General features: G+C 45.0%; 22 non-coding genes across 22 annotated transcripts; 8 read left to right on the top strand and 14 right to left on the bottom strand.

The window, feature by feature from the left end:
• Nucleotides 1-141: 141 nt before the first annotated feature.
• On the top strand, nt 142-361 carry LOC137275091 (small nucleolar RNA U3). The gene has a single exon (XR_010956414.1). It is a non-coding gene; the product is annotated as a small nucleolar RNA U3 (small nucleolar RNA).
• Nucleotides 362-520: 159 nt separating this feature from the next.
• Trnav-cac (transfer RNA valine (anticodon CAC)) lies at nt 521-593 on the bottom strand. The gene has a single exon. It is a non-coding gene; the product is annotated as a tRNA-Val (tRNA).
• A 217-nt stretch (nt 594-810) lies between these two features.
• Nucleotides 811-883, bottom strand: Trnav-aac (transfer RNA valine (anticodon AAC)). The gene has a single exon. It is a non-coding gene; the product is annotated as a tRNA-Val (tRNA).
• A 548-nt stretch (nt 884-1431) lies between these two features.
• Nucleotides 1432-1651, top strand: LOC137275090 (small nucleolar RNA U3). Its single transcript, XR_010956413.1, has one exon. It is a non-coding gene; the product is annotated as a small nucleolar RNA U3 (small nucleolar RNA).
• A 159-nt stretch (nt 1652-1810) lies between these two features.
• Trnav-cac (transfer RNA valine (anticodon CAC)) lies at nt 1811-1883 on the bottom strand. Its single transcript has one exon. It is a non-coding gene; the product is annotated as a tRNA-Val (tRNA).
• A 217-nt stretch (nt 1884-2100) lies between these two features.
• On the bottom strand, nt 2101-2173 carry Trnav-aac (transfer RNA valine (anticodon AAC)). Its single transcript has one exon. It is a non-coding gene; the product is annotated as a tRNA-Val (tRNA).
• Nucleotides 2174-2721: 548 nt separating this feature from the next.
• LOC137275088 (small nucleolar RNA U3) lies at nt 2722-2941 on the top strand. The gene has a single exon (XR_010956412.1). It is a non-coding gene; the product is annotated as a small nucleolar RNA U3 (small nucleolar RNA).
• A 165-nt stretch (nt 2942-3106) lies between these two features.
• Nucleotides 3107-3179, bottom strand: Trnav-cac (transfer RNA valine (anticodon CAC)). Its single transcript has one exon. It is a non-coding gene; the product is annotated as a tRNA-Val (tRNA).
• A 217-nt stretch (nt 3180-3396) lies between these two features.
• On the bottom strand, nt 3397-3469 carry Trnav-aac (transfer RNA valine (anticodon AAC)). Its single transcript has one exon. It is a non-coding gene; the product is annotated as a tRNA-Val (tRNA).
• Nucleotides 3470-4017: 548 nt separating this feature from the next.
• On the top strand, nt 4018-4237 carry LOC137275204 (small nucleolar RNA U3). The gene has a single exon (XR_010956520.1). It is a non-coding gene; the product is annotated as a small nucleolar RNA U3 (small nucleolar RNA).
• A 165-nt stretch (nt 4238-4402) lies between these two features.
• Trnav-cac (transfer RNA valine (anticodon CAC)) lies at nt 4403-4475 on the bottom strand. Its single transcript has one exon. It is a non-coding gene; the product is annotated as a tRNA-Val (tRNA).
• Nucleotides 4476-4692: 217 nt separating this feature from the next.
• On the bottom strand, nt 4693-4765 carry Trnav-aac (transfer RNA valine (anticodon AAC)). Its single transcript has one exon. It is a non-coding gene; the product is annotated as a tRNA-Val (tRNA).
• Nucleotides 4766-5313: 548 nt separating this feature from the next.
• Nucleotides 5314-5533, top strand: LOC137275087 (small nucleolar RNA U3). Its single transcript, XR_010956411.1, has one exon. It is a non-coding gene; the product is annotated as a small nucleolar RNA U3 (small nucleolar RNA).
• A 164-nt stretch (nt 5534-5697) lies between these two features.
• Nucleotides 5698-5770, bottom strand: Trnav-cac (transfer RNA valine (anticodon CAC)). The gene has a single exon. It is a non-coding gene; the product is annotated as a tRNA-Val (tRNA).
• A 217-nt stretch (nt 5771-5987) lies between these two features.
• On the bottom strand, nt 5988-6060 carry Trnav-aac (transfer RNA valine (anticodon AAC)). Its single transcript has one exon. It is a non-coding gene; the product is annotated as a tRNA-Val (tRNA).
• A 548-nt stretch (nt 6061-6608) lies between these two features.
• LOC137275200 (small nucleolar RNA U3) lies at nt 6609-6828 on the top strand. Its single transcript, XR_010956517.1, has one exon. It is a non-coding gene; the product is annotated as a small nucleolar RNA U3 (small nucleolar RNA).
• A 164-nt stretch (nt 6829-6992) lies between these two features.
• Nucleotides 6993-7065, bottom strand: Trnav-cac (transfer RNA valine (anticodon CAC)). The gene has a single exon. It is a non-coding gene; the product is annotated as a tRNA-Val (tRNA).
• A 217-nt stretch (nt 7066-7282) lies between these two features.
• Trnav-aac (transfer RNA valine (anticodon AAC)) lies at nt 7283-7355 on the bottom strand. The gene has a single exon. It is a non-coding gene; the product is annotated as a tRNA-Val (tRNA).
• Nucleotides 7356-7903: 548 nt separating this feature from the next.
• Nucleotides 7904-8123, top strand: LOC137275202 (small nucleolar RNA U3). The gene has a single exon (XR_010956518.1). It is a non-coding gene; the product is annotated as a small nucleolar RNA U3 (small nucleolar RNA).
• A 165-nt stretch (nt 8124-8288) lies between these two features.
• Trnav-cac (transfer RNA valine (anticodon CAC)) lies at nt 8289-8361 on the bottom strand. Its single transcript has one exon. It is a non-coding gene; the product is annotated as a tRNA-Val (tRNA).
• A 217-nt stretch (nt 8362-8578) lies between these two features.
• Trnav-aac (transfer RNA valine (anticodon AAC)) lies at nt 8579-8651 on the bottom strand. Its single transcript has one exon. It is a non-coding gene; the product is annotated as a tRNA-Val (tRNA).
• A 548-nt stretch (nt 8652-9199) lies between these two features.
• LOC137275212 (small nucleolar RNA U3) lies at nt 9200-9419 on the top strand. Its single transcript, XR_010956528.1, has one exon. It is a non-coding gene; the product is annotated as a small nucleolar RNA U3 (small nucleolar RNA).
• The last annotated feature ends 96 nt before the right edge of the window (nt 9420-9515 follow it).

Here is a 9515-nt window from a genome sequence, read left to right as displayed (position 1 = left end):
GCACACAGGTGGCCCTGTCTACGACAGATTGTCGTGCTGGAGATTTTTCCAGACGTGTACCAACAACGATAGGTGCTATTGCATACCACACGGGCGTGCCTTTTGAAAAGAAGTAGGTACAAAATCCGGCCCGCAGTAGTTAAGATCATACTTTTAGGGATCATTTCTATAGTATGCATCGCCATGACTTCAGGTAAAACTGACAGTCTACCAAACCACGAGGACGATAGACAGTCTCTCTTTCTGAGCGCGAAGCCAACCAGGGTGAGTGCCATCTGAGGTTAGTAACCCTGGTTCTTGATGACCGTTCCTCTCAGTCACATGTGGCAGAGATGGAGGGAAGAGAGGCATTCTGAGTGGTTTGGCCAACCCCATTTTCATCTGTCTCAATAAATGCCAGTTAGCAAACCTCATATAACGCTCCCTAAAAACGCATTGGATATAGTACACAACTGCTCTGACATCTGTCAGCAAGGAAGAATTGCAAAACGACAATTCATGGAGGTGTAAAAACAAAGGAAGGTTCAGGCGAGGCTCGAACTCGCGGCCTTCTGCGTGTGAAGCAGACGTGATAACCACTACACCACTGAACCTTAGCTGTCATGGCACACGTATTTGTAATGACCTATACCTGTCGCTGACACTGACACAACACAAGCCGGGGATATGCTGAGGGCCCACGTACATGTTAAAGGGAGAGAAGTAGGAAAAAATTAATCTGTAAGAAGCCCGCTTCACTTGTGGTAGGTTTCAAGTTGAGAAAGAGAGTTGTGCTTATTGCAAGATATAATGCAACCCCAAGAAAAAATAAGGTTCCGGCGAGGCTCGAACTCGCGGCCTTCTGCGTGTTAAGCAGACGTGATAACCACTACACCACGGAACCAGTTGCAAGCCTTTGGAGAAACAAGCTAAATCTCTTCCAGGTGATATAGCTTGAGCATAGTCTTCTCTGCTACTTCATTTCCTTACATTAATAAGGTTTGAACATATCCAAAAACACAACTTTGCACAATGGAATCATGAGTCGGAGCTTATATAAAGAGGATTTGGGTGGGGCTAATTAAGGTGTAATGATGTGCGATCACACCAAGTCTCCTTCTGGTTCTTCCAACTTGGATGTTGACACTGGAGCAGTCACAGTCACAATCATACCCACGGTCAATGGGAGATAACCACCAATACGCTGTAATCACAAAACAATTTACATTGACAAAACACTTGATCAGTTGAGATTGCCTGTACTCTATGTGCTTTTTTCAGTTAATCACAAACGTGGAATGAATCCGAAGAGCACACAGGTGGCCCTGTCTACGACAGATTGTCGTGCTGGAGATTTTTCCAGACGTGTACCAACAACGATAGGTGCTATTGCATACCACACGGGCGTGCCTTTTGAAAAGAAGTCGGTACAAAATCCGGCCCGCAGTAGTTAAGATCATACTTTTAGGGATCATTTCTATAGTATGCATCGCCATGACTTCAGGTAAAACTGACAGTCTACCAAACCACGAGGACGATAGACAGTCTCTCTTTCTGAGCGCGAAGCCAACCAGGGTGAGTGCCATCTGAGGTTAGTAACCCTGGTTCTTGATGACCGTTCCTCTCAGTCACATGTGGCAGAGATGGAGGGAAGAGAGGCATTCTGAGTGGTTTGGCCAACCCCATTTTCATCTGTCTCAATAAATGCCAGTTAGCAAACCTCATATAACGCTCCCTAAAAACGCATTGGATATAGTACACAACTGCTCTGACATCTGTCAGCAAGGAAGAATTGCAAAACGACAATTCATGGAGGTGTAAAAACAAAGGAAGGTTCAGGCGAGGCTCGAACTCGCGGCCTTCTGCGTGTGAAGCAGACGTGATAACCACTACACCACTGAACCTTAGCTGTCATGGCACACGTATTTGTAATGACCTATACCTGTCGCTGACACTGACACAACACAAGCCGGGGATATGCTGAGGGCCCACGCACATGTTAAAGGGAGAGAAGTAGGAAAGAATTAATCTGTAACAAGTCCGCTTCACTTGTGGTAGGTTTCAAGTTGAGAAAGAGAGTTGTGCTTATTGCAAGATATAATGCAACCCCAAGAAAAAATAAGGTTCCGGCGAGGCTCGAACTCGCGGCCTTCTGCGTGTTAAGCAGACGTGATAACCACTACACCACGGAACCAGTTGCATGCCTTTGGAGAAACAAGCTAAATCTCTTCCAGGTGATATAGCTTGAGCATAGTCTTCTCTGCTACTTCATTTCCTTACATTAATAAGGTTTGAACATATCCAAAAACACAACTTTGCACAATGGAATCATGAGTCGGAGCTTATATAAAGAGGATTTGGGTGGGGCTAATTAAGGTGTAATGATGTGCGATCACACCAAGTCTCCTTCTGGTTCTTCCAACTTGGATGTTGACACTGGAGCAGTCACAGTCACAATCATACCCACGGTCAATGGGAGATAACCACCAATACGCTGTAATCACAAAACAATTTACATTGAGAAAACACTTGATCAGTTGAGATTGCCTGTACTCTATGTGCTTTTTTCAGTTAATCACAAACGTGGAATGAATCCGAAGAGCACACAGGTGGCCCTGTCTACGACAGATTGTCGTGCTGGAGATTTTTCCAGACGTGTACCAACAACGATAGGTGCTATTGCATACCACACGGGCGTGCCTTTTGAAAAGAAGTAGGTACAAAATCCGGCCCGCAGTAGTTAAGATCATACTTTTAGGGATCATTTCTATAGTATGCATCGCCATGACTTCAGGTAAAACTGACAGTCTACCAAACCACGAGGACGATAGACAGTCTCTCTTTCTGAGCGCGAAGCCAACCAGGGTGAGTGCCATCTGAGGTTAGTAACCCTGGTTCTTGATGACCGTTCCTCTCAGTCACATGTGGCAGAGATGGAGGGAAGAGAGGCATTCTGAGTGGTTTGGCCAACCCCATTTTCATCTGTCTCAATAAATGCCAGTTAGCAAACCTCATATAACGCTCCCTGAGTCTTATAACGCATTGGATATAGTACACAACTGCTCTGACATCTGTCAGCAAGGAAGAATTGCAAAACGACAATTCATGGAGGTGTAAAAACAAAGGAAGGTTCAGGCGAGGCTCGAACTCGCGGCCTTCTGCGTGTGAAGCAGACGTGATAACCACTACACCACTGAACCTTAGCTGTCATGGCACACGTATTTGTAATGACCTATACCTGTCGCTGACACTGACACAACACAAGCCGGGGATATGCTGAGGGCCCACGTACATGTTAAAGGGAGAGAAGTAGGAAAGAATTAATCTGTAAGAAGCCCGCTTCACTTGTGGTAGGTTTCAAGTTGAGAAAGAGAGTTGTGCTTATTGCAAGATATAATGCAACCCCAAGAAAAAATAAGGTTCCGGCGAGGCTCGAACTCGCGGCCTTCTGCGTGTTAAGCAGACGTGATAACCACTACACCACGGAACCAGTTGCAAGCCTTTGGAGAAACAAGCTAAATCTCTTCCAGGTGATATAGCTTGAGCATAGTCTTCTCTGCTACTTCATTTCCTTACATTAATAAGGTTTGAACATATCCAAAAACACAACTTTGCACAATGGAATCATGAGTCGGAGCTTATATAAAGAGGATTTGGGTGGGGCTAATTAAGGTGTAATGATGTGCGATCACACCAAGTCTCCTTCTGGTTCTTCCAACTTGGATGTTGACACTGGAGCAGTCACAGTCACAATCATACCCACGGTCAATGGGAGATAACCACCAATACGCTGTAATCACAAAACAATTTACATTGAGAAAACACTTGATCAGTTGAGATTGCCTGTACTCTATGTGCTTTTTTCAGTTAATCACAAACGTGGAATGAATCCGAAGAGCACACAGGTGGCCCTGTCTACGACAGATTGTCGTGCTGGAGATTTTTCCAGACGTGTACCAACAACGATAGGTGCTATTGCATACCACACGGGCGTGCCTTTTGAAAAGAAGTAGGTACAAAATCCGGCCCGCAGTAGTTAAGATCATACTTTTAGGGATCATTTCTATAGTATGCATCGCCATGACTTCAGGTAAAACTGACAGTCTACCAAACCACGAGGACGATAGACAGTCTCTCTTTCTGAGCGCGAAGCCAACCAGGGTGAGTGCCATCTGAGGTTAGTAACCATGGTTCTTGATGACCGTTCCTCTCAGTCACATGTGGCAGAGATGGAGGGAAGAGAGGCATTCTGAGTGGTTTGGCCAACCCCATTTTCATCTGTCTCAATAAATGCCAGTTAGCAAACCTCATATAACGCTCCCTGAGTCTTATAACGCATTGGATATAGTACACAACTGCTCTGACATCTGTCAGCAAGGAAGAATTGCAAAACGACAATTCATGGAGGTGTAAAAAAAAAGGAAGGTTCAGGCGAGGCTCGAACTCGCGGCCTTCTGCGTGTGAAGCAGACGTGATAACCACTACACCACTGAACCTTAGCTGTCATGGCACACGTATTTGTAATGACCTATACCTGTCGCTGACACTGACACAACACAAGCCGGGGATATGCTGAGGGCCCACGCACATGTTAAAGGGAGAGAAGTAGGAAAGAATTAATCTGTAAGAAGCCCGCTTCACTTGTGGTAGGTTTCAAGTTGAGAAAGAGAGTTGTGCTTATTGCAAGATATAATGCAACCCCAAGAAAAAATAAGGTTCCGGCGAGGCTCGAACTCGCGGCCTTCTGCGTGTTAAGCTTACGTGATAACCACTACACCACGGAACCAGTTGCAAGCCTTTGGAGAAACAAGCTAAATCTCTTCCAGGTGATATAGCTTGAGCATAGTCTTCTCTGCTACTTCATTTCCTTACATTAATAAGGTTTGAACATATCCAAAAACACAACTTTGCACAATGGAATCATGAGTCGGAGCTTATATAAAGAGGATTTGGGTGGGGCTAATTAAGGTGTAATGATGTGCGATCACACCAAGTCTCCTTCTGGTTCTTCCAACTTGGATGTTGACACTGGAGCAGTCACAGTCACAATCATACCCACGGTCAATGGGAGATAACCACCAATACGCTGTAATCACAAAACAATTTACATTGAGAAAACACTTGATCAGTTGAGATTGCCTGTACTCTATGTGCTTTTTTCAGTTAATCACAAACGTGGAATGAATCCGAAGAGCACACAGGTGGCCCTGTCTACGACAGATTGTCGTGCTGGAGATTTTTCCAGACGTGTACCAACAACGATAGGTGCTATTGCATACCACACGGGCGTGCCTTTTGAAAAGAAGTAGGTACAAAATCCGGCCCGCAGTAGTTAAGATCATACTTTTAGGGATCATTTCTATAGTATGCATCGCCATGACTTCAGGTAAAACTGACAGTCTACCAAACCACGAGGACGATAGACAGTCTCTCTTTCTGAGCGCGAAGCCAACCAGGGTGAGTGCCATCTGAGGTTAGTAACCCTGGTTCTTGATGACCGTTCCTCTCAGTCACATGTGGCAGAGATGGAGGGAAGAGAGGCATTCTGAGTGGTTTGGCCAACCCCATTTTCATCTGTCTCAATAAATGCCAGTTAGCAAACCTCATATAACGCTCCCTGAGTCTTATAACGCATTGGATATAGTACACAACTGCTCTGACATCTGTCAGCAAGGAAGAATTGCAAAACGACAATTCATGGAGGTGTAAAACAAAGGAAGGTTCAGGCGAGGCTCGAACTCGCGGCCTTCTGCGTGTGAAGCAGACGTGATAACCACTACACCACTGAACCTTAGCTGTCATGGCACACGTATTTGTAATGACCTATACCTGTCGCTGACACTGACACAACACAAGCCGGGGATATGCTGAGGGCCCACGCACATGTTAAAGGGAGAGAAGTAGGAAAGAATTAATCTGTAAGAAGCCCGCTTCACTTGTGGTAGGTTTCAAGTTGAGAAAGAGAGTTGTGCTTATTGCAAGATATAATGCAACCCCAAGAAAAAATAAGGTTCCGGCGAGGCTCGAACTCGCGGCCTTCTGCGTGTTAAGCAGACGTGATAACCACTACACCACGGAACCAGTTGCAAGCCTTTGGAGAAACAAGCTAAATCTCTTCCAGGTGATATAGCTTGAGCATAGTCTTCTCTGCTACTTCATTTCCTTACATTAATAAGGTTTGAACATATCCAAAAACACAACTTTGCACAATGGAATCATGAGTCGGAGCTTATATAAAGAGGATTTGGGTGGGGCTAATTAAGGTGTAATGATGTGCGATCACACCAAGTCTCCTTCTGGTTCTTCCAACTTGGATGTTGACACTGGAGCAGTCACAGTCACAATCATACCCACGGTCAATGGGAGATAACCACCAATACGCTGTAATCACAAAACAATTTACATTGAGAAAACACTTGATCAGTTGAGATTGCCTGTACTCTATGTGCTTTTTTCAGTTAATCACAAACGTGGAATGAATCCGAAGAGCACACAGGTGGCCCTGTCTACGACAGATTGTCGTGCTGGAGATTTTTCCAGACGTGTACCAACAACGATAGGTGCTATTGCATACCACACGGGCGTGCCTTTTGAAAAGAAGTAGGTACAAAATCCGGCCCGCAGTAGTTAAGATCATACTTTTAGGGATCATTTCTATAGTATGCATCGGCATGACTTCAGGTAAAACTGACAGTCTACCAAACCACGAGGACGATAGACAGTCTCTCTTTCTGAGCGCGAAGCCAACCAGGGTGAGTGCCATCTGAGGTTAGTAACCCTGGTTCTTGATGACCGTTCCTCTCAGTCACATGTGGCAGAGATGGAGGGAAGAGAGGCATTCTGAGTGGTTTGGCCAACCCCATTTTCATCTGTCTCAATAAATGCCAGTTAGCAAACCTCATATAACGCTCCCTGAGTCTTATAACGCATTGGATATAGTACACAACTGCTCTGACATCTGTCAGCAAGGAAGAATTGCAAAACGACAATTCATGGAGGTTGAAAACAAAGGAAGGTTCAGGCGAGGCTCGAACTCGCGGCCTTCTGCGTGTGAAGCAGACGTGATAACCACTACACCACTGAACCTTAGCTGTCATGGCACACGTATTTGTAATGACCTATACCTGTCGCTGACACTGACACAACACAAGCCGGGGATATGCTGAGGGCCCACGCACATGTTAAAGGGAGAGAAGTAGGAAAGAATTAATCTGTAACAAGTCCGCTTCACTTGTGGTAGGTTTCAAGTTAAGAAAGAGAGTTGTGCTTATTGCAAGATATAATGCAACCCCAAGAAAAAATAAGGTTCCGGCGAGGCTCGAACTCGCGGCCTTCTGCGTGTTAAGCAGACGTGATAACCACTACACCACGGAACCAGTTGCAAGCCTTTGGAGAAACAAGCTAAATCTCTTCCAGGTGATATAGCTTGAGCATAGTCTTCTCTGCTACTTCATTTCCTTACATTAATAAGGTTTGAACATATCCAAAAACACAACTTTGCACAATGGAATCATGAGTCGGAGCTTATATAAAGAGGATTTGGGTGGGGCTAATTAAGGTGTAATGATGTGCGATCACACCAAGTCTCCTTCTGGTTCTTCCAACTTGGATGTTGACACTGGAGCAGTCACAGTCACAATCATACCCACGGTCAATGGGAGATAACCACCAATACGCTGTAATCACAAAACAATTTACATTGAGAAAACACTTGATCAGTTGAGATTGCCTGTACTCTATGTGCTTTTTTCAGTTAATCACAAACGTGGAATGAATCCGAAGAGCACACAGGTGGCCCTGTCTACGACAGATTGTCGTGCTGGAGATTTTTCCAGACGTGTACCAACAACGATAGGTGCTATTGCATACCACACGGGCGTGCCTTTTGAAAAGAAGTCGGTACAAAATCCGGCCCGCAGTAGTTAAGATCATACTTTTAGGGATCATTTCTATAGTATGCATCGCCATGACTTCAGGTAAAACTGACAGTCTACCAAACCACGAGGACGATAGACAGTCTCTCTTTCTGAGCGCGAAGCCAACCAGGGTGAGTGCCATCTGAGGTTAGTAACCATGGTTCTTGATGACCGTTCCTCTCAGTCACATGTGGCAGAGATGGAGGGAAGAGAGGCATTCTGAGTGGTTTGGCCAACCCCATTTTCATCTGTCTCAATAAATGCCAGTTAGCAAACCTCATATAACGCTCCCTGAGTCTTATAACGCATTGGATATAGTACACAACTGCTCTGACATCTGTCAGCAAGGAAGAATTGCAAAACGACAATTCATGGAGATGTAAAAAAAAAGGAAGGTTCAGGCGAGGCTCGAACTCGCGGCCTTCTGCGTGTGAAGCAGACGTGATAACCACTACACCACTGAACCTTAGCTGTCATGGCACACGTATTTGTAATGACCTATACCTGTCGCTGACACTGACACAACACAAGCCGGGGATATGCTGAGGGCCCACGCACATGTTAAAGGGAGAGAAGTAGGAAAGAATTAATCTGTAAGAAGCCCGCTTCACTTGTGGTAGGTTTCAAGTTGAGAAAGAGAGTTGTGCTTATTGCAAGATATGATGCAACCCCAAGAAAAAATAAGGTTCCGGCGAGGCTCGAACTCGCGGCCTTCTGCGTGTTAAGCAGACGTGATAACCACTACACCACGGAACCAGTTGCAAGCCTTTGGAGAAACAAGCTAAATCTCTTCCAGGTGATATAGCTTGAGCATAGTCTTCTCTGCTACTTCATTTCCTTACATTAATAAGGTTTGAACATATCCAAAAACACAACTTTGCACAATGGAATCATGAGTCGGAGCTTATATAAAGAGGATTTGGGTGGGGCTAATTAAGGTGTAATGATGTGCGATCACACCAAGTCTCCTTCTGGTTCTTCCAACTTGGATGTTGACACTGGAGCAGTCACAGTCACAATCATACCCACGGTCAATGGGAGATAACCACCAATACGCTGTAATCACAAAACAATTTACATTGACAAAACACTTGATCAGTTGAGATTGCCTGTACTCTATGTGCTTTTTTCAGTTAATCACAAACGTGGAATGAATCCGAAGAGCACACAGGTGGCCCTGTCTACGACAGATTGTCGTGCTGGAGATTTTTCCAGACGTGTACCAACAACGATAGGTGCTATTGCATACCACACGGGCGTGCCTTTTGAAAAGAAGTAGGTACAAAATCCGGCCCGCAGTAGTTAAGATCATACTTTTAGGGATCATTTCTATAGTATGCATCGCCATGACTTCAGGTAAAACTGACAGTCTACCAAACCACGAGGACGATAGACAGTCTCTCTTTCTGAGCGCGAAGCCAACCAATGTGAGTGCCATCTGAGGTTAGTAACCCTGGTTCTTGATGACCGTTCCTCTCAGTCACATGTGGCAGAGATGGAGGGAAGAGAGGCATTCTGAGTGGTTTGGCCAACCCCATTTTCATCTGTCTCAATAAATGCCAGTTAGCAAACCTCATATAACGCTCCCTGAGTCTTATAACGCATTGGATATAGTACACA

Source organism: Haliotis asinina, chromosome 2, assembly GCF_037392515.1.
Source record: "Haliotis asinina isolate JCU_RB_2024 chromosome 2, JCU_Hal_asi_v2, whole genome shotgun sequence".
NCBI lineage: Eukaryota > Metazoa > Mollusca > Gastropoda > Lepetellida > Haliotidae > Haliotis > Haliotis asinina.
This window is presented reverse-complemented; position numbering and strand designations above follow the sequence as displayed.